This window comes from Hemitrygon akajei, chromosome 7 (assembly GCF_048418815.1).
Source record: "Hemitrygon akajei chromosome 7, sHemAka1.3, whole genome shotgun sequence".
In the NCBI taxonomy this organism is placed as follows: domain Eukaryota; kingdom Metazoa; phylum Chordata; class Chondrichthyes; order Myliobatiformes; family Dasyatidae; genus Hemitrygon; species Hemitrygon akajei.
In genome coordinates, this window is record NC_133130.1 from 35,285,563 (window position 1) to 35,309,635 (window position 24,073).

Consider the following 24,073-nt stretch of genomic DNA (forward strand, 5'->3'; position numbering starts at 1 on the left):
CGGTTTGGGTGGTGGTTGGAATGCAGCAATTGGCCTTAGGAACCCATGATTACAGACTTGTAAGTGGCTAAGGTTCCTGCTGCTTATTGTTATCTGCTGCAATTAATGTACATCCTTGGATGTCAGCCTAATATATGATGGTTGAACAGGTAATGTCAAATGTACAATGTACAAACTTTACCTATGTGCACTTAATGACTTGTATTTACTCAGTCTTTTTTAAAAATAGAAAAATATAAAATATGCTTTGGGAAGACTTGTATTAAGAAAGTTGGTAAGAAATTCTAACAAAAATATTATCCACAGGGCACAAAAGATTATGTATTTTATTCAGGCTTTCTTTTGCAACAACATGTGATGCTTATGTCATTTTCATGATGACATCATACATCCTGTAACCACGAATTAATTACATATTATAAATAAATAGAACACATAATGTTCCAAGGTGAATTTCAGAAATGTAATTCAACAAACTTGATGGTTAACATAGCAAATACTTGTGGAACTTTGGAGGGGCCAATAAGTTTGGAAGTGGAGACAGGAAATTGATTACGGTAATAAATATTTCTCTACCACTATTTTTCACTTAACACCACCCTATCCCTCCCAGTATCCCATCATCATATTCCACAAATGCATTCCCTTTTCCTCCTAACAGCTATACTCCAACCCAGTTCACTAGTCGATGGGAGAATGTCAATTCCTGTTTCTGATCAGTATGGTGCACGGCAAAGACATTTATATGCACAATGAAAAGTGCATGACAGAATCGTTCTACTTTGTGCCGTGGGAGTTTCCATCATGATTCCACAGAAGAAAACTTTGCTACTGCTCAAGGCTGAACACGTCAGGCACCAGCAGTCCTCTGCTATACACTTAATACATGAAGTCTGGGATGCTGGCTGTTTCCAGGTGGGCCATGCAAGGTGGTTCTGGTAGCAAATGAGTAAAGTGCACAAGTTCAGGGTCGAAGCCTGGGCCATTGGAGACAGATCAGTGAGCGTTGGGTGTGGATTGATACAACACTGGGGGTGGCCCAAAAGGAAGTAATGACTTTTCCCTACATGGAGTCACAGTGGAGATACAGTATGCATTATTAAAAACAATGATGGTCACTCCTCTGATTAATGCCCATTAATTTCCACTGTAAAACTCCAAAACATGCACAGGGAATGATCTCATTCAGTGGGTCTCATGCAGGGTTGATTTGTCACCCGAAATGCTTACTTGAATTTCTGGAACACTAAATATAACCTGGAAAGGTTGTATGCAATAAAAAGATTGACATATGATGCAAATAGCATAGGTGTGGATGTTATGTTTTATAAACTCCAAAACACAAAACTAATTTTAAAAAAACAAAAAGAACCCAGAATACAAGTCTAACCGTTTTTATGCCCGTGAGTCATGTGGTGGCACAATGACATGTATCATTTATGTACTTTTACATATAACTTGCAATGCATTATATAAACAAACAAGAACTGCTTAATCAAATTATATATGTACTATATTAGTCAAATATCACTGAAGTATTAAATACACAACACTCCTCCCTGCTTAGCTATAAACTACATCTCAACTTTTATTTTATACAGTGCCTATATAAAGTATTCTTCCCCCTTGAAACTTTTCATGTTTTGAAACATTGAATCACAATGGATTTAATTTGAATTTTTTGACACTGATCAACAGAAAAAGACTCTTTCATGTCAAAGTGGAAACAGATCTCTACAAAGTGATGTAAATTACAAATATAAAACACAAAATAATTGATTGCATAAGTATTCTCCCCCTTTAAGTCAGTATTTAGTAGATGCACCTTTGGCTGCAATTACAGCTTTGAGTCTGTGTGGATAGGTCTTTATCAGCTTTGCACATCTGGACACAGCAATTTTTCCCCCATTATTATTTACAAAACTGCTCAAGTTCTGTCAGATCGCATGGGGATTGTGAGTAAACAGCCCTTTTCAATTCCAGTCACAAATTCTCAATTGGATTGAGGTCTGGACTCTGACTGGCCCACTTCAGGACATTAACTTTGTTGCTTTTAAGCTATTCCTTTGTAGCTTTGGCTTTATGCTTGGGGTCATTGTCTTGCTGGAAAACAAATCTTCTCTCAAGTCGCAGTTCTCCTGCAGACTACATCAAGTTTTCTTACAGGATTTCCCTGCATTTTGCTGCATTCATTTTACCTTCTACCTTCACAAGCCTTCCAGGGCCTGCTGCAGTGAAGCTTATGCCAAACATAGCATTTAGACTGATGGCCAAGAAGCAGAATTTCGGTTTCATTAGACCAAAGAATCTTCTTCCAGTTGACTTCAGAGTCTCCCACATGTCTTCTGGCAAGCTCTAGTGAAGATTTAATTTGCGTTTTTTTTCAACAGTGGCTTTCTCTTTGCCACCGAAGCTTGTAACTCTTCCAGAGTTGCCATAGGCCTCTTGGTGGCCTCCCTCACTAGTCCCCTTCTTGCATGGTCACTCAGTTTTTGACGACAGCCCGCTCTAGGCAGATTTACAGCTGTGCCATAATCTTTCCATTTGATGGTTGATTTAACTGTACTTCAAGGGATATTCAGTGACTTGGAAATTTTCTTGAATCCACCTTCTGACTTGTGCTTTTCAATAACCTTTTTACAGAGCTGCTTGGAATGTTCTTTTGTCTTCGTGGTGTTGTTTTTACCAGGACTCGGACTCACCAACAGTTGGACCTACTAGATACAGGTGTATTTTTACTACAATCAATTGAAACACCTTGACTACACACAGTGATCTCCATTTAACTAATTATGTGACTTCTAAAACCAATTGGCTGCACCAGTGATGATTTGGTGTGTCATATTAAAGGGTGTGAATACATGCAATCAATTATTTTGTGTTTTATATGAGTAATTAATTTAGATCACTTTATAGAGAGATCTGTTTTCATTTTGACACGAGAGTCTTTTTCTCTTGATCAGTGTCAAAAAAAAAGAATTAAATCCGCTGTGTTTTAACATTGTTCTTGAAGTTCTTGAACTTCTCTGTCACTCACACGCTGGGCCCTTGGTCCACGTGAAAGCACACACCACCTTCCGAACATCGCTCGCAATCCATCTTGATCAAATGGGTCTCCCACCGGATCATATGCTACGACAGGTTCTCCCCAGCATCTTCTCTCTTCACCTCCGCTCGAACAAAAGAAAACCTCAAGCCCAACCTTATTGTCCCTCATCAAGAAAACCTCCCGCTAATTGGATGGCACGCATTCCACATCATCCCTTATCTTCAACAATAACCCAAAGAGGCTGAAAGCAGAACAGCGGCTCTTACAGAGCTGCTAAATGAAATACCTGCAGCATAACAGTAAAGACGTGAACCAGGGCATTACAAATGGATGTATGTATTTCAACGGTAAATTTTAAATTGTCCATTCAGGCTTAAAGATTTCATAATTTAATCGCTGTAGAGGATTTCTTACCCTTGTGGGATGATGTCTTTCCTGACCAAGGTGATCACTCTACTTGACAGGTGAGACTTGTGGCTGTGAAACAATCTCAGGTTCTGAGGCCTGTGCTGTGGTGGCTGTAGGATTTGACTCTGGGATTGCAGGAAGTGGCTCTGACAACGTTCTTCTCTAACAATTGCCCCTGCTGTCCCCAACTACTCAATGTGTCATCTCAAGATCAATGTTCCCTCTAAGGTGTGTGCATGTGTGCACACATGCATGCATCTTTTGCCACTAGCACAAAGGAATTTAAACTGCACACAAAAAGGTTGTCACCCTCTATCTCATTGGCATGTTAAGTATATTTCACAATCATACACTATCACTTTTCCTTTTCCAGTTCCTGATCCGGACAGAGTTGACAACATGGAGTTTGTGATGATTTGCCTGCAGATTTTAGAACTGGATTATTTATACTGTTTTCATTGAAGAGATTATTCAGTGCATGCATGTTGTTGTCACTGGGTGGAAATTTGCACAGCCGAAGATTTTTGCACACACTGCACTGGTCTTTACAAATTAAAGGGAATATTGCCCAAATGATATTAGTGCAATCTCTGCTGTGTAGGAGAGTGGTCCAATTCTGGCCTTACTCTTTCGAAATGCCCACTTTTGATCACCTCTGTAGTCCCTCGCCAGGACTGTTTGTCCTGCATATTTCTTCTGAGATTGGGTTTGAGGAAATACAAGCATGAACAAAGCAACAACCCAGGAACAGTTTAGCTGGTGAGTTGTTAGTTGTGGAGTGCGCTAAGTTGGAAATTGGTGAGCATCTGATTCAGTGTTAGTGTATTATGTTCTGCTGACATTACTTACAGTGTGTTCCATAGACTCTTGATAAACCTTTTCCCCAAGCCGTATGCAGCTGGGTGGTAAGGTGCAGATGTAATATGTCTTATTACATTCATTTTTAAGAATGACTGAAATTGTTCCGCAACAAACTGTGGTCCATTGTTACTGACTAAGTGATCTGTAGCAATCATCTTTTTGAAGAGGCTTCTCAACGCATCAAGGCTGTAGTGGAGGCTTCTGGCTATTTTGTAGTTACATCCACTACTACCAAGAAATTTGTGCCCATGAGTGGTCTGGAAAAATCTTGGTGAATCCTCTGCCAGGGCAAAGCAGGCCATTCCCAGGGATGGAGAGGCACTTCTTCTGGCATCTCCTGGACATGTTGTCGTCCCGAACAGTGCATGGCAAGCTGCTCGATCTGCTGATTTATCCCAGGCCACCAGACAAAGTTTTGAGTCAATGCTTTAGTTTTAACCACACCCAAATAACCAGCATGCTGTTCTTCCAACACTTTAGCTCTCAGCTTGGATCAAATCCCCCATAAGGCAACCTCCATCAAAGGCAAGTTCATCCCTGCACTGGTAAAAATAGGAGTACTGGAGTTTCTGCTGCACATTCCAGCCATTTTGGGTGGCCATGTAGACCTGAGACAGAGTGGGGACTTCTCTGGTTTCCTTTTGGATCATCTCTGCCATATTAGGGAGACTTTTGATTTGCATTCAAGAGAATATGTCAAGAGTGTCCTTTTTTGTAAATTTTTCTGGTATTTCCTGTTGCAAGGTTAAACAGGGTACTCCATCAGCATTTCCATGATTAGTCATCCTCTTGAATTCAGTCTTGTAATGCATTCACCAAGAAACAGAACCCATCTCTGCATTCATATTGCTGCTGTTAGTTGAACACCTTTCTGTAGATTGAAAATGGACGCTAGTGGTTGATGAACAGTAATGATAGTTAAGTCTCTCCCATACAAGTTGAAATGTTTTACTTCCTAAACCAGACTCAAGGCCTCTCTGTCCATCTATGTGTAATTTTTCTCTGCAGAGGTAAGGGAACATGATGTGAAGTCTATGGGGCATTCACTTCCATCACTCATAATATGTGGCATGACTGCACCTCTACTATAATGCATGGCAAGCTTCACTGGACAATGAGGATCATAGTGTGTACAGTGTATGATGACAGTACTTCCTTTACATTTTTTGAAAGCCACCTCACATTGCTTGGTCCACTGCCACTGCCATTTCCTCCCGGTCGGCAGTATTGAGTTCAAAGGGTGGAGCACAGTAGCCGGGTTTGGCAGGAACCTGTTGTACTAATTGACAAATCCTAAAAAGGACCACAACTGCAACATGTCCTTTGGCTTTGTGGCATTCATCAATGCTTAAATTTTCTCAGCACACTTGTGTGATCCTTGTGCATTGATGGTGTGACCATAATAAGTAATGCTTGGTTTAAAGAATTTACACTTGTTGCATTGTGCTCTAAGCCCACAATCTTCTCATCTTTTTAACACTTTGAGTTTTTGGAGATGGTCCTTGTCATCATTACCGGCAACAATGATGTCATCCAGGTAACACTGAGTGCCTGGGGAGCCTTTCAGCACCTAGTCCATCGTTTTCTGCCAGAGTGCAGGTGCAGATGCTACTCCAGAAATAAGCCTTGTAGAGCAATGAGTGTTCAAGTGAGAAACACTTTGGACTCTTCATCCATCTCCATTTGTAAGTAGGCCTCAGCTAAGTCCACTTTTGCTGAAGGGTTTTCTTCCAGAAAGGTTTGCAAAGATATCCTTTATCTTGGATCTACTCTCAGTATTGGGTTGATGGTTACCTTAAAATCACCACAAAGCCTGACCAACCCATTCTTCTTGGCTACTGGGACCACTGGTGTTGCCCATGTGTTCCATTCAACCTTGGAAAGAATTCCTTCTGCCTCCATGTGATTTAGCTCACTAGCTACTTTATCACGGATGGTATAAGGAACTAGAGAGACTTTGCAAAACTTGTGTGTGGCATTTTCATTTAACAGAATTTTACCCTTGATATGTTTGAGTTATCCAATGCCATCCTTGAACACTGCTGTAGTATCATCCTGTACCTTTCTTAATTCATTTTCAGTTGACTCTGTTGTAGGGAGATGTGGCATGCAAATGGTGGATGGATCTCCAATCAAGTTGTAGTTGTCTCAGGCAATTATGGCCCCAGCAATGCTGGCCCTCCTGTTTTTACCACAAGCAAGCCCAGTGTGGCTTGTTGGTGTATTCCACTGTTACAAATGTCATTCCCAAAGGAATTTTCCTTTTTCTGGTGTATGTTCTTAGTTGGATATTTGCAGGCTTCAGTTCAATATCTTTGAAATGCAGTTCAAACTCATTTTGTGGAATGACTGAAACAGCTGACCCAGTGTCCAATTTCCTTTTAATTAATTTGCCGTTCAGTTCTGGTGTAAGCCATAATGCTTGTCTGTTGTTAGTTTCACATTAGAAATCTCTGCAACTTGACTTCTTAGATTTTTCTCTATTTATTTTTGCCCTACTTGCTCTTAATATATGTCCTACTTTGTTATATTTTCTGCAAATTTCAGCTTTAAATCTGCATTTCTTTGGTGTATATGAGCCCCTGCCTCAACAGTAATGCAATTTGTTCAGAGAGGCTGGTTTCAGAATGTTGCAAATTTGTTCTTGCTCACTTTCATTCCTGACAGCAACTCAATTGCTTCTCTTTCTGCTGTTTCCATTCATAGTGTTTCCAACTGCTTTTTGGAACCTAAATCGTTCTATCATCAACAATGGTTTCTGTTCCATTAAGACCATAAGACCTTAAGATATAGGAACAGAATTAAGCTATTTGGCCTATCGAGTCTGATCCGCCATTCAATCACACTGAATCCTTTTTTCTCCTCCTCAGCCGCATTCCTGGCCTTCTCCGTATAACCTTTGATGCCGTATCCAAACAAGAACTGATCAATCTATGTCTTAAATACACCCAACAATCTGGCCTCCACAGAAGACCATGGTAACAAATTCCAAAAATTTACCACCCCCTGGCTAAAGAAATTTTTCCACATCTCTGTTTTAAATGGGTACCCCTCTATCCTGAGGCTGTGTCCTCTTGTCCTAGACTCTCCCACCATGGGAAACATCCTTTCCACATCTACTCTGTCTAGGCCTTTCAACATTTGAAAGGTTTCAACGAGATCCCCGTCATCCTTAAAAATTCTAGTGAGTACAGACCCAGAGCTATCAAAAGTTCCTTGTATAATAACCCTTTCATTCCTGGAATCATCCTTGTGAACCCTTTCCACATCCCTGCATTACTTTCACGATATCAGCAAAGCTAATTTCGGCTGGTTTAGTTAGAGCAGTCAGCTAAGCAAACTGCATGCCTTTAAATCTAATGCACTCAGCAAAATTGAAAATGACAAAATCTGCAGATGCTGGAAATCCAAACAACTCACACAAAATGCTGGAGGAACCCAGCAGGCCAGGCAGCATCTATGGAAAAGAGTATAGTTGACGTTTCAGGTCGAGACCCTTCTGCAAAATTGGAACTTGCTTTTTATTGGCTATTCCATTTGTTTTAAACTACTGCTCAGATCATTCCATGTACAGCAGCCTGTTATCTTTTGTGTAATCAAATGTGTCAATCCTTCCAATGTAGCCAGCTGTTTCTGCTTTTTAAAATTTATTTGTGATTATTATCACCAGTACCTACTGTTTATGAACTTGTAAATTTGTCCATTTTCTGCCTTTTTTTTAACTTGACCATTTCTCTCTTCCTCCTCTGAAGAGACATATGCTGCACTTTTTTAAAATTCAACTGTCTTACTGTGCTTCATCAGATAGGTAGTTGTCTCAGGTTCACTTAAAACTTTCTCATCACCACTGTTCTGTTTTGTAGAGTCCAAAACATAAAATTAGTTTAAAGGGAAAACACAGAAAGTCCTAACTTCATTTTATATCTTAAGTGAGGTGTGCACATATCACGTGGTGACATGATGACGCATGTCATTTACGTACTTTTACATATAACCCGCAATGCATTATTTAGGTGAACAAGAATGCCTAATCAAACAATGTATTTACAATATTACTGAAATATTAAATACACAACAGTGGAGATTTCTGAAGACAACTTCTAGGACCTGGGATTGATCGTAATCTCGGGTGCTGATTGCAGAGATGTATTAAGAAAAAGATGCATGAGTATCTGGGCCAGCCACTGACCCTGGAAGAACTGGCTTGCTCCATCCATTCCTTTGAATTGAATAAAGCTCCCAGAATGGCAGCTTACTGACTGAGTTGTACTTGGCTCTGTGGGACTGGATGGCCTAGACCTGCTGGAAGTGTATGCTTCTGCTGACATGTTAGACTCCATGAGGATGGGTGTCATTTCCCCCTTCTAAAAGCAGAAAGGGGAGAGAGATGACATTGAGAACTGGTGCCCCATTCTGCTGTTGAATGTACACTATAAGGTCCTGCCCAAGGCCTTTGCCAACGGGGCATGTCTGTTCTAGGATAGGTGATCTGCCCTGGCCAAACCTGAGCTGTATCTGACAGGAAGATCTTTGACAGCCTTATGCTGCTCAGAGACACCATTGCCTATGTGCAAAACAAGGGGGTGGATGCCTGCTGGATCAGCTTGGACAAGGATATAACGCACAATTGTGATGAACATACTTTCCAAAATGGGCTTTGAGGAGGGAATCAGGAATTGGATCCAACTGCTCTGCACAAACAACTGTAGTGCAGTCCAAACCAATGGGTGGGAAACAGATAGCTTACCCACCAGGTCTGGAGTAAGGTTCGGAGGAGCCAAGGTGTGCACCAAGAAGTGGCTGGAATAGATTGCCCACTCTTCAGTCTTGTTTGTGCGCTGTATAGAGCCCATTGCCAAAGCCATCAGGAAGCATGAGAACATAAGACCAGTGACACTAGAGGGACTCAAGTGAAAACCTCCCTGTACATAGACAACATCATTCTCTTCTGTTTGAATCTGAGGTCAGTTTGAAGATTTATCAGCATCTGCAAACAGTTTGAGTTAGCATCCTGGGACAGAGTTAACTACACCAAGATGAGGCCATGTTTTTCGCCAACTGGCCCAACCAATCCAGTGTTCCCTTGATCATCAGGTTTGATTACATGAAACCTTTAGGGAACTGGTTTGAAGGGGCCAAGGCGTGTACCAACAAGTGGTTGGAATGGATTGGGAACGCAAAATAGAAACTGGGACTATGAGGAAGAACCTGGTTATCAGGTGTGAGGTGCTCTCAGGGCTTCTGTACGTACTTCAAATGTGGCCCATTCTCTGCTCTTTCAGCTTGGGAGTCACTCGAGCTATCTTCAGGTTCATCTGGGGATCCAAGATGAAATGTGTCAGAAAGTCACAATGTACAATGGGTTAAAACATAGCCCAATGTCATCCTCACCCTGGTGACCACCTTTGTGTGTGGCTGCAACAGGTTACTTATGTGGGCACCAGGTACCATTTCATGCTGAGGTTGTATCTGTCCCGAGTGTTGCCAAGGATGGTTCTGGCGCTGTTGCCATGCAATGTGTCAGTCAGCTGGATGTTGTCGCATTACCTGCCCTTTGTGAAATAGTTCTTCCTGACTATCGCCTTTGACCACAGGTCCATCAGGCAGTATTCAGCACAGAATGTCCTGCAGACACTGCAGGAGAAGGATTTGATAGACACAGTGGGGAGTCTAGATTGGTAGAATGCCTCCTCAAGGGCTCGGTGGAGAGGACCACAATGTAGGTTGTTTCTCCTATTGGAAACAGAGGGGTCAGGTTGGAGGAGGAAGTCCATCAATGATTGTAATAGGATACCACCCCAGGGTCCACATGAGTGGCAGCAGTGCTATTGATTGATATGTAGGAACGTAATGGAACAGTACTGAAAGCACTGACTTTGAATGTAAAAAATAACACAGTTTATTCTTGTATATTTTTTATTATGAATAAAGTTTATTTGTTTTTTAAAAAAAAGATAGCAACTTTTTCAGGAGACCCATGGTTTTTTTGCACCCATATCCCAAACATGCACCGATAAGCTGAATGGTTATCATAAATGAACCCTAATGACAACAGGATTGAAGAAGTGTTGCTGAGCATGTGAGAGAAGAACACGTTGCTGGGCTACAGGGAAATAAGTACTATAGTGGGCATGGGACTGGTAGGTTTAATCTGTTGGGATCTCCTTAAAATAAATGAGAAAGATAGGATCCTGTTTTGGTCAGGCTTTCTATGGTAAAATCATTCACCCCTATCCATATTTACACAGATGGATTAATAATTAGAATCATAGAACACAGAAATCCATGCCCATTGTGATGCTTATCTACACTCATCCCACCAGCCTACTTAGATACTAACATTTTCTGTTTCAAGTACCTGTCCAAATGTCTTTTCAACCAGGTAATTATATCTGTCCCAACACTAACTATGGCATCTTGTTCCAGGTAACCACCATCCTCCATGTGGAAAAACTTGCACCTCAAATCTTCTTTAAATTTCTTCCCTATTGTTAAATCTGTGTCCTTTAGATCTAGACTCCTCTGCATAGGAAAAAAGCCCTGACCTCGAAACTAACTACATTTGATACTGAGTTTTAGAAAAACTGTTCAGTATTCATGCATTACAATTTGGGTTGAAGAAAATTTTTGGTAAAGAACAACTCTCACCTGTTCTAGGAAATATAAATGGCTGACTTGCTCCATGACATCAGTATATATTGTTTCAAGCCAATGTCCAATAAATCACGGGAATGTAACTGAGAAAGCTGAAGGCAGAATGCTGGTAAAGTATGACTGTGTGAAACGTGTGGAAAGAAGAGAAGTTGCTTAATTTCTCTATTAGTAGCTCTCAACTCCTCCTTAAATATCCAAATTGCAATCACATTCTCATTGTATCTTTTGTACGTTTGTTTTGGCATTTGATTTTTTTAAAGTAACTGTGTACATGTTAAAAATTAGGGTGATGGTCTTGGTCAAAAGTGCAAGCTGAAGTTGGAAACAGGAGTGGCAAGCAACAACTTATCACAAGGAACTTTACACTCTGGCATAAAATGTCCTTTGCATGTCCACAGACAATGTTTGTGCACAATGTGCAGATAAGGGGAATTTGGCTGCTTTGGACTTTAACACCTTTCTTTCGTAAGTAAGCACCACCAGTTACGAAACTGAAAAACATGCTTTTAGTTTGGGTGCTTGTTGTCAAAACAGTGTGAGTATTATTCTAAGTGTGGTTACTGCCTTTTTAATGTGGGTCTGAAATAAAAAGAAAAAATCTATCTCCACCTTATCGATTTGCAACAGGTAACCAGTGTAATTGTGTATATGGCATTAAAGTAGGCAATTATTTGGTTAAGGACATGTGCACTTTTTGATCTTGAGTCCAAACAACCCATAACCCAAGGTGATTGCTGAGCACTGAATAACATTTGTTTGTTCAGACTGCACACCCATAACAGGAGAGCTCTGACTGGTGGGATTCAAACTGTGGCTTCTGAAGACACTAAGTGATTTTCATCCAGTCCAGTATTGCGCTTAACACAGATTACACCATGCCGGGATTGAAGCCACTAGAGTTTCTTTCTAAATCCTATGTCCCTTGCTTTCCAGGGCTGGGAGGGTAGTGTGCAGGGGCAGGTTGTCTAAATAAGCTTAAAATGCTCAAGGTGCTGGAGGGAAGGGGAAAGGGTTTTGGCTGATACATGCCTCCAAAAAAACCCTGAAGGGCAGAAGCTGTGGATACACTTCCTCTAGTGACATTACCATGCCTTTACAACCTGATCTCTTTGTCCCCACCCGATCACAGCATATCCCTTGTTCTCAGCCTCCCTTTCAGTTTTCTGCAAGTCTGCTCATGTCTGGCCCCGAAAAGCCTGAGTCTGAATTCCACGACTAAAGGATATAGAGCAGACATGATTCTTCAGAAATGGGACTGACCCCGGATTTGCTCATGTCTATTTTCTATTTTGTTCTTAGTTCTAATTAAAGACCATTGACCTGTAAAATCACCTCTGTTCAGTCTCCACAGGAGCTGCCTGAACAGGCTTGGTAACAATGTTGAGATTGGCCCTTAGTGATCAGACTGCTGTGAGTTCAGTATCCCTTCCTCTTTGTTTTTTTCTTTACAGTTGCACATGCTAATAGTGGAGTATGTAGCCTTCTAACATTTGTCTCACTCTCTTGTATTCATTCCACCGAACTCCTCCATTTTCCCTGCAGAGTTCAGAGAGGTCATTTTCCCTTTATCCTACTGTAATTTGTTTGTTAATCCAGTTAGTGTCCTGTTTGTTTAGTCTAAACAAATTGATTTTTGGCTGTTTATCCTACACACTCAGTCAAGGTTCATGTGCAATATCAAAGGAAAAATTATCTTAGCAACATGGAATGGAATTCCATGATACAAAGGTATTTGTTCTGTTGATCTAACGTATTTTAAGGTGCAGTTACTCACAGATGAAACATGCTGACTCATCTGGAGTAGTAATTATCATGTTTTCCATTATGGTTTGTTCTTCTGGTTCTTTAAATCATTGCTGAGTTATAATAAACAAGGATCCTCTTAAAGTCGCAGAATCATAAGGGTGCTGTAGTCCACCACGTCCATGTCTACCATTAACTGCTTCTCCACATTAATCCTGTTTACCACCACTTGGTCTGTAGCCTTCAGTACACTGGTGATTCAAATCATTATCAAAATGTTCTGAGAGTACTTGCATCCACATTTATTCAAGGAGATTCCAACCAGCCACTGAGTGAAATAGTTCTTTGTTAGATCCCTTTTAAACCTCTTGCCCTTTACCCTAAACCAATGCTTTCCAGTTTAACATACTTACTTTTATTTATCTATTTATTGAGATACAGCATGGAACCAGCCTTTCTGGCCTTTGGAACTATGCTGTCCAGCAATCCCCCAAATTAATCCTAGCTTAATCACGGGACCATTTACAATAACTAATTAACTTACCAACCAATAGGTCTTTTGACTGTGGAAGGAAAGCAGAACACCCAGAGGAAACCCACGTGGTCACGGGGAGAATGTACAAATCCTTAAGGTGGTGGGAATTGAACCTGGGTTGCTGGTATGATAAAGCATTGTGCTATCCACTGTGTTACCATGCTGACCTACTTCTGCTGTGGGAAAGGTTTCCTATTATCTTCCCTATATGTGCTCCTCATAATTTTGTATTCCTCCATTAAGTTCCCCCTCAGCTTCATCAACTGAGTTGAACCAAGTTCAGCCTATCCTCTCTCCCTCATTCCATTCAGGGCATGTTTACAGCACTTGAACAATTGACCAGGGTTCAATTCCTGCACAGTCTGTAAGAAGTTTGTACGTTCTCCCATGACAGCATGGTTTTATTCTAGGTACTCCAGTTTCCTCACACATTCCAAAGACACAATAGGTTAGTTGATTAATTGGTGCAATTGTGTTGTGGGGGCTCATTTGGCCGGAAAGGCCTGTTATTGTGCTGTATAATCTCCTCTGCATCCTCCCTGATGCAATCAATTCCACTTTATAATCTGTTGAAAGAAAATTGTACAAAGAGAGTTGAAAAAGAATTATTTCTATTGTTTTGTACTACTTGTTTAATTTAACTATTATATATACTTACTGTAATTCACAGGTTTTTCTTTCTATTATCATGTATTACATTGTACTGCTGCAGCAAAATTAACAAATTTCATGACATATGCCAGTGATATTAAACCTGATTCTGATTCTGAGTACTTACTCCAGTTGTGGTCTAACCAATTTTTCGTAAAAGTTGTACTATAATGTCCCTGCAAAATGAAATTAGGAAGGCTAAGAAAGAGGGGTCATGACAAGTCACTGGCAGACAAAATTAAGGTAAATCTGAAGGCATAGCATAGTAAAGGCAAAAGAATAACCAGGGAAATAATATGGCCCATTAGCAACAACCAGGACAATACCAGAAGGTACAAGTAAGATCTTAAATGAATCATTTTCAAAGTGCAAGGTAAGTTTATTATCAAATTACATATATGTCACCATATGCAGCCCTGACATTCATTTTCTTATGAGCATAGACAGAAAATCCAAGAAACATAATACAATCAATAAAAGACCGCAACAACAAAGGAGCTGGTCGTGGACTATAGGAGGAACAGAGACAGGCTCATCCTTATTGACATCAGTGGATCTGGGGTTGAGAGGGGGAAACTGTTTTAAGTTCCTCCATATAAGACCATAAGACATAGGAGCAGAATTAGGCCATCTAGCCCATCAAGTCTGCTCTGCCATTCAATCATGGCTGATCCTTTTTTTCTCTCCTCATCAACCCCAGTTCCTGGCCTTCTCCCTGTAACCTTTGATGCTGTGTCCAATCAAGAACCTATCAATCTCTGCCTTAAATACACCCAGCAACCTGGCCTCCACAGCTGCATGTGGCAACAAATTCCACAAACTCACCACCCTTTGGCTAAAGAAATTTATCCGCATCTCTGTTTTGAAAGGGCACCCCTCTATCCTGAGGCTGTGCCCTCTTGTCCTAGACTCTCCCACCATGGGAAACATACTTTTCATATTTACTCTGTCTAGGCCTTTCAACATTCAAAAGGTTTCAGTGAGATTCCCTCTCATCCTTCTGAATTCCAGCAAATACAGACCCAAAGCTATCAAACGTTCCTCATATGATAACCCTTTCATTCCTTGAATCATCCTTGAGAACCTTCTCTGGAGGAGGAATTTATTTTGCCAGAAGGTAGTGAATCCATGAAATTCATTGCCACAGACAGCTGTGAATACCAAGTCATTGGGTATATTTGAAGCAGAAGTTGTTGATTAGGCATCAAAGGTTACAGAAAGAAGGCAAGAGAATGGGGTTGAGAGGGAGAATAGATCAGCCATGTTCATATTTGGAGCAGACTTGAAGGGCTGAATGGCCTAATTCTGCTCTTATATCTTATGGTGTTATAAATTCCCCCAGGACCAGATGGGATTCATTGCATGCTGCTTGAGTAGTAAAGGAAGAGGTTGCTCGGGCTCTGGCTGAGATTTTAAAATCTTTGGTGGACACAGACGAAATACTAGATCAGAATCAGGTTTATCATCACCAGCATGTGACATGAAATTTGTTAACTTAGCAGCAACAGTTCAATGCAATACATAATGTAGCAGAGAGAGAGAAAAATAAATAAAATAAAAATATAATAATAAATAAACAAGTCAATCAATTATGTATATTGAATAGATTTTTTAAAATGTGCAAAAAACTGAAATACTGTATATTAAAAAAAGTGAGGTAGTGTCCAAAGCTTCAATGTCCATTTAGGAATCGGTTCCCGAGTCGCTGTGCATGTGCCTTCAGGCTTCTGTACCTCCTACCTGATGGTAACAGTGAGAAAAGGGCATGCCCTGGGTGCTGGAGGTCCTTAATAATGGACGCTGCCTTTCTGAGACACCGCTCCTTGAAGATGTTCTGGGTAGGCTAGTGCCCAAGATGGAGCCGACTAGATTTACAACCTTCTGCAGCTTCTTTCGGTCCTGTGCAGTAGCCCCTCCATACCAGACAGTGATGCAGCCTGTCAGAATGCTGTCCATGGTACAACTATAGAAGGTTTTGAGTGTATTTGTTGACATGCCAAATCTCTTCAAACTTGTAATAAACTATAGCTGCTGGCTTGCTTTCTTTATATCTACATTGATATGTTGGGACCAGGTTAAATCCTCAGAGATCTTGACACCAAGGAACTTGAAGCTGCTCACTCTCTCCACTTCTGGTCCCTTGATGAGGATTGGTATGTGCTCCTTCGTCTTACCCTTCCTGAAGCCCACAATCAGCTCTTTTGACTTACTGACATTGAGTGCCAGGTTGTTGCTGTGGCACCATTCAACTAGTTGGCATATCTCACTCCTGTACGCCCTCTTGTCACCAGCTGAGATTCTACCAACAATGGTTGTATCGTCAACAAATTTGTAGATGGTATTTGAGCTATGCCTCGCCACACAGTCATGTGTATACAGAGAGTAGAGCAGTGGGCTAAGCACACACCCCTGAGGTGCACCAGTGTTGATCATCAACAAGGAGGATATATTATCACCAATCCGCACAGACTGTGGTCTCTTGGTTATGAAGTTGAGGATCCAATTGAAGAGGGAGGTACAGAGGCCCAGGTTCTGCAACTTCTCAATCAGGATTGGGAGAATGCTGAGCTATAGTCGAACAGCATCCTAACATAAGCACTTGTGTTGTCTAGGTGGTCTAAAGCCGCATGAAGAGCCATTGAGATTGCATCTGCCGTTGACCTATTGTGATGATAGGCAAATTGCAATGGGTCCAGGTCTTTGCTGAGGTAGGAGTTCATATATATATATTAGCAAAATTCAAGATTGTTTAATGTCATTTCCAGTACACAAGTGTAAAAGAGAACAAAATAATTGTTATTCTGGATCTGATGAAGCACAAAAAAAAACACAATAAGATAACGAACACAATAATAATTTTAAAAAACACAATAAAAACACATAAGATTATTTATATACATAGACTGATTGTATGTCCTTAAAGTAACACTTGGCACAGGAGTGTCTGTATATAAAGTGGCTGACAGAAAATTACAAAGTTCTGGTGGTTGGGGGCGTGGAAGGGTGGGTTAGCAGGTGAAGGTGTTGATTAGACACTGCTTGGGGAAAGTACCTGTTTTTGAGTCTGTTGGTACTGGTGTTCATGCTGTGTAGCCTCCTTTCTGATGGAAGTGGAACAAACTACCCATGAGCAGGGTAGGTAGGATCCTTTATGATGTTACTGGCCCTTCTCTGGCACCTTTCTGTATATATATCCTTGATATATATACCAGACGGGTAGTCTGGTGCCAGTGATGATGGCAGTTTTGACTACCTAATGTAGAGCCTCCCTGTTCACTGCAGTGCAGTTTCCATACCATGTAGTGATACAGCTTGTTAGGATGCCCATCTACAAAATGATGTGAATGTAAATGTGCATAGTCTAGCTCTCCTCAGCCTCCTCATAAAATAGAGCTTCCCTCATTGTATAGAACTCTGTTCTTGGACCATGTGAGGTTGTGCGAGATGTGCACTCTCAGGAGTTTGAAACTGCTCGCAGTTTCCACTGCTGTCCTATGATATAAATAGGGGTGTGAGTGGTGCACATTCTCCTGAAGTTGATAACCATCTCCTTTGTCTTCTTGATATTGCAGAAGAGTTTATTTGCCTGGCACCAGGGCTCGAGCTGTTCCACCTCCTCTCTGTAGGCTGTCTCATCGTTGGTGATCAAACCGACCACTGTCGTGTCATTGGCAAACTTGACAATGTGATTATGGGTGTTTGACCTTGCAGTCATGTGTGAGCAGAGTGTACAGCAGAGGGCTCAGTACATAGCTCTGGGGGTCACCAGTGTTGAGGATGATGCAGAGGGAGGAGCGGTTGTACATCCTGACAGCCTGATAGTTTCGCAACTATCAGGGAATTATCTACTTCTAGATCTCTCTGTTATGCAACACTCCCCATGGTCCTGTCATTTATTATGTCAGTGTGACCTGGTTTAACTTCCCAAAATGCATCATTTTGCTCTTGTCTGAGTTAAATTCATCTGCCAGTTCCTTTACCCACTTTCCCAGTTGACCAGCTCTACCTCTCCTTTCCTAATGTCATTATATTTCAGGACATTACTGTTTTCATCCTTGAATTCCAATCCTTGATCACAGTAAATACTGATCAGAAGCGTTCATTTAAGGCCTTTCACATCTCCTGGGGTTCCACACATTGACAGCCATACTGAACTTTAAAGGGGACCTATTCTCTCCCTGGTTACCTTTTTGTTCTGACAGAATTCCTTTGATACACTGTTAGTCATAGGGTTCCAATCACAAAATCAACCCTCCATCATCAGTCTTTGCTTCCTATTAATATGCCAATTTTAGTCCGATTGCCTGTTTGCATGAGTCACGTGGCTTCTGACCTTTTGTACAAGTCTCCTATGTCGATTTTACAGAAGTCAAAATAGGCTACATCATTCACACTTCCCTTGTCAATATACTTTCTTCATGAAATCTATGCTCTTTCACTTCACCAAACAATTGTAGCAATTGTGCCCAGATATTCGATGGTCCAATTATTTATATATATAAAAGCATTGATCTCTTGGGCTCATTTTCTATCCATGCAGCTTTAAAACTTTTTATTCCACTACCTTCAGTGTAAATGATAAGTACTTGATTTGGTGCTATATCAAGAGTCAGCTGGCAGTCTAGGTCAACTCTCTGTTACATCATCAGAAAACTACCAATTTTAGATAGATACGACTTGCACTTAGTAAATCCGAGCTGGTTTTCTCTGTTCAATCTACAATCCAAAAATTTTGCCCCTGATTAGTATTTCTAAAAATTCCCCCACTATTGTGGTTAAACTGCCTGGTCTGTTGTTCCTGAGATCTCCTCACCTTTTGTTTGAAGAAAAGTGTAACACATACAGTTTTCCAGGTCCTAAGCACCATCTAGAACCAATGAAGGACGAAGGTCAGGCCCTCTGAAATTTCCGGTGGTGGTGGTGGAGGCGGAAACGATAGGGTCTCTCATGGGACTGCTGGATAGGTACATAGAGCTTAGAAAAATAGAGGGCTGTGGGTAAATCCTGGGTAGTTCTAAGGTAGGGATACGTTCGGCACCACTTTGTCGGCAGAAGGCTGCATGTTTTCTATGTATATTTCTTTATACATCACATACAGGCGAGGTCCCAGTCACATCTATAGATACAGATCACTTCAGATACTGATTACTTCCCTCAGCATCCCAAGCAGACTTGGTGATTTCTGTTCAAATGAGAAATCACCATTTCTATTGCAGAATCTCAGTTGCATATTCCTTTGAAACACATACAAAATGCTGGAGGAACTCAGCAGGTCTCGACCAAACATGTTGACTGCATATTCGTTTCCCAGATGCTGCCTGAATTGCTGAGTTCCTCCAGCTTTGTGTATGTGTTACTCCAGATTTCCAGCATCTGCAGAATCTCTTGTGCATATTCCTTTGCTGAGGAGCTGGTTGCATTGTCTTCCTTTTTTAAATTTCTAACTTCTTTTTTCCATATTGGAATGTACCTAGACTGTAGCTGAAACATTTGCATTTTAAAGACCACCACAGTTCAATTACAGTTTATACCAAATCCAGACATGTTCTCATCGTTTTGAAATTGGCCCAATTAACTACTTTTATTTGGGTATTTTCTATATCCTGTTCTTTAAGATTTTATGATTGGCATTTCCTAGACATCCCCTACTGATTCTTGTTCAATGTGGTCTGGCTGTTTTTTTCAAATCCAAGCCTAGCGGTATTGTTTTCTTCATTAGGCCAGAAGCATACTGATCCAAATCTTTGCCGAGGCCACCAATGAATGAAGACTGCCAAAATCCTAGCACGGGACTAAACTTGGCAGAGATTCAAACCAGGTATCCAGGCCACCAACCTGATGTTTGAATGGACATGTTGTATGCCAATTCACAATCACATACATATTCCTCAGATGTTCAGAGTAAAATTTTTATTAGTGCACATACACGTCACCACATACAACCCTGAGATTCTCTTTCTGTGGGCATACTTAGCAAATCTGTAGAACAGTAAATGTTAACTGTAAACAAACTGCAAGTGCAGATATAAATAAATAGCAATAAATAACGAGCATAAAATAACAATATAACAAAGTCCTTAAATTAATGTAGTTATCCCCTTTTATTCAAGAGACCGTTGGCTGAAGGGTGGTAACTGTTCTTGAACCTGATAGTGTGAGTCCTGAGGCACCTGTACCTGAAGACAGCAGCAAGAAAAGAGCGTGGCCTGGGTGGTGAGGATCTTTGATGATGGATGCTGCTTTTCTGCGGCAGTGTTTCATGTAGATGTGCTCAATGGTTGGGAGGGTTTTACCCGTGATATACTGAGTGGAATCCACTACCTTTTGTAAGATTTACCTGTAGTGTAATGGGCCAAGTCCACTACTTTTTGTAGAATTAGCTGCATTAGATGTGTAGATTATCTGCATTTGTGTGTTTGTAGAATAAATTATTGTGGTGGACTATAAGTGTTTGCTGTAAATATGATATATGTTAAGGCCTTATCATAATAAATTAAGCAAATTTTACCTTGTACTGAAATACGTAAAATGAACTATAATACACCATATTGTTACAGAAGAATGGTGTTCTTCAAAGTTCAAAATTCAAAGTAAATTAAAATACATCATCAAAGTCCATACAGTATATGTCCCTATAAATGACCTTGTGTTTCATTTTCTTGCAGGCATTTACAGGAAAACAAAGAAATACTTTAAAGACTCCTGAGAAGTAAACCCTTTTACCTTTGATAAAATCTTATCTTAACAAAGGGTACCAAGTGTTGTTTTAAGCAGTAAACCATGATAATTATATTCTCCTTTCTATCTAAGGCAAGGAGAGAGGTTTACTGCAGAGCTCAAAGTTTTAAAATAAATGTTTAAAGTTAATACACTTGAAAGAGAGGACACACTGAAACCTTCCTGGAGATCCGTGTTATAACTGCAGGAGGAGCAGAAGTCTTGTGGACTAGTAATTAAAGAAATGCAGGCATGGCTGTTGAAAAACCTTTGGCTGTGAAGCTATAAATACAACTCCTTTTGAGCAACTGGTACAAATAGGAAGTGTTTTGTACCATTTATATTTCATTTTTGTTTCTCACCCCATGCGCCAGCTATTTTGTCGTCAATGCACTTTTGTTTAAAGACAGTCAACATGTTGTATCCCACTGAAGCTGGTTGGCTCCTGCCTCATATTGTAATCAGCAGAGAGCTGAAACACAATATATGTTCTGTACTTTCTGGCTGCCTGAACAAGGAGAAATAAACAATAAAGCATTCACTTCATTATCAATAATTTAAGGATAAATGTTCTATGTAATGGATGAAGAAAGGGGACTTACTTTGTTACAATGTACCTTTCACACCTCACGTCTAATTAAGCAAACTAATACATTTAATAGAAGATTTCTGATTTTTTTACATTCACTCATTCTGGAGGAGGGAAAGTTGTTGCTGAAACTGGCAATTGATCATCTATCCCTGCCTGCCTGTGAATTTAGGGTTGCTAGGCCACAAGAGAGCATTTAAGAATCAATGCTCCAAGAGGACTACAATCTTATCATTGGGTTTGGAAGCTTGAGTGCATCAATGAGCTATGTTGGAGAAACAGGATGATAAAGAACACTGCCACAAGAAAGCAGCATCCATCATTAAGGACCCCCACCATTCAGGCCATGTTCTCACTACTACTCTCAGGAAGGTGGTACTGGAGCCTTAGGTTCTACACCACCAGGTTCAGTAACAGCCACTATCTTTCAACAATCTGGCTTCTGAACTCGAATAACTTCACTCAATCCCACACTGAACAGATTCCACAACGTATGGACTCACTTTCAAGAACTCTACAACTACTGTTTTGGGTATTATGTATTTATTTATTGTTGTTATTTGTTTTTTTTTGGATTTGCACAATTTATCTTTGCACATTGGTTGTTTGTGTAATTTTTCATGTATTCCATAGTATTGCTTTATTCTACTATGAAAGTCTGCAAGAAAAATGAATCTCAGGGTAGCATGTGGTGACACGCCTACCTTGATAGTAAACTTACTTTGAACTTTGAAGTTTAAAAGATGAACATCTAGAGTTAGAGGTCACTAATGTGATGTATGCAACATTTTTGAAAATTGAACACCACAGCTGAGAATAAGCCCTTTGGCCCATGATGTTGCATTGACATTATAAGATCACACTAACCCTTCCCTCCTGCATAGCACTCCATTTTTCTACCATCTATGTGGCTATGTAAGAATTTCTTATCAGCCCCTAATGTATTTGTCTCTACCACCATCTCTGACAGAGTGGTACACACCCACCACTCTCTGTGCAAAATAAAACTTACCTCTGATATTCCCCACTCCCTCACACGTACTTTCCTCCTATCATCTTAAAATTATGTCAAGCAGATCAAAGGGTAGAGAACAGGCTTAGGATGTCCGCCAGTCCTCCAGGTTGTGGGGTTCAGCCCAGGGCTAACAACCCTGACTGATAAAACAACATTGTGACAGTAACAGCAATGAGTGCGACGGTATTCCCAAGTCTTCACCCAGGACTTGTATGACTGACAGTAGTGAAAATCGAGAAGAAGCTACTGACATGATGAAGGAAGCCGTGAACAGCACTAGAAATGGAGGCCCTTCATTGTGTCCCTGCATGCCAGTGGAAATGGGCGGTAAGTAAATTAAGAATCAACCACATTGGTGGGGGTCTGGTGTAACATTTTGTCCAATCCCAGCAAGGATAATAGATTTAGGTATGTGAATTAAGTACATTTATTAACATAATTATCATTACTGATATAAGATTTTTTTAAATTTATGATTTATTTATTTACCCAAATTTAATTTTATTAACCAATGTGCGGATTGAATACATCTCCCAAGATCAGTGATTCAAAGTTTTAGATATTAGTCCGTTAAATTAATCTTAAACTCCTCTCCAATGAACTATGTCTGTCGACTAGGCTTAAGAATCGTGGGTTCATTCCCAGAATTTGTGTCACCTGGAGAGTCAGGATCACAAGGGCCATAAATAGCATCAATGCACAAAGTCTTTTCCCTAAGGTTGGGAAATCAACAACTAGAAGATGTAGGTTTACTGTGAGAAGGAAAAGAGTTAATAGCAATCTGAGGAGCAAGTTTTTCACGCTGAAGGTGGTCGATCTATGGAATGAACTGAAGCAGGAATGTTAAAAACATTTAAAAGGCAATTGGCTTGGTTGGTAGATAGGAAAGGCTTAGAGGGTTACAGTCCCAATGTGGCAAATGGGTCTAGCTTTGGTAGATACCTTGGCTGGCATGGATTGGTTGAGTCAAAGGATCTCCTTCTGTAATGTATGATAGTATGTTTTGTAAGATTGGGAAATACAGAAGCAACTGATCAATGGCAAGTTGCTAAAGAGCAACGAGATCATGAATAAACTCTTCTTGGGATTCCAGCTGGGTACAGGTTTCATTCTTAACCAACATTTTGATGACAAACTCTACCATCTTCATCAGGGATGATGCTGGGCATGTCTAGTCCGGTGGTATTTATACACCCGTCATCCATCCTGCCTGATTGGTTAATCCTCATCCAATCAGATTTTCGCTGTCCCACCTTGTTTACAATCGATTTCCAGTTCTTGCTTAAATTTGATTCTAAAATTTAATTGTAAACAAGATGGGGCATGGATAATTAAAAATGATGGTCTCTGAGAATGAGTTGGGCTGAATGGCCTGTTTCTATGCCGTATGATTATGAAATTCAAGGTGAAATGATGCAGCACAAGATCTATATTACAATTCCAAAAACATCACAAGTAGTCACTCCTAATTACTAAGGACTTACGAATTTGGCCAGTGAGTTTGGCTTGACTCTACAAGACAAATCAGTGGCAGGTGGTTAATTACCCTGGACTATATAAAGTTGACTGTGTGTAGACAGAAATGTAACTAAGCAAATTGCATCTGTAACCAAGCATATATTCCTGCCCTCTGAAAGGCACATTAGTCTTTCAACATCAAATAATTTAGTGCATCCACAAGGGACAATGGCAACACAGAGCACTGACTTGGTAGGTCTCAGGACAAATGACACAAATCAAAACTATAAACATGAGCTGTAGCTTTACCAGTTTTGTGTACTGTGCAAGGTTTGTGATAATTTTTAATTCTGTACTCTTTTCACCTTAAGAGCACTGGACAGGTAATGAATA

At 40.4% G+C, this 24,073-nt stretch overlaps 1 long non-coding RNA gene across 4 annotated transcripts in view; it reads left to right on the forward strand.

Annotated features, from left to right (window-relative positions):
* LOC140730341 (uncharacterized) overlaps positions 1 to 21,148 on the forward strand; it is a 137,542-nt gene extending 116,394 nt beyond the window's left edge. For 2 of the 4 annotated variants that reach the window (XR_012099564.1, XR_012099561.1), the window contains 3 exons: positions 16,514 to 16,609; positions 20,012 to 20,114; positions 20,567 to 21,148. This is a non-coding gene — a long non-coding RNA (uncharacterized lncRNA). The remainder of the gene's footprint in view (positions 1 to 16,513; positions 16,610 to 20,011; positions 20,115 to 20,566) is intronic. The other 2 variants (XR_012099562.1, XR_012099563.1) reach the window with 2 other exon arrangements.
* Positions 21,149 to 24,073: the final 2,925 nt, after the last annotated feature.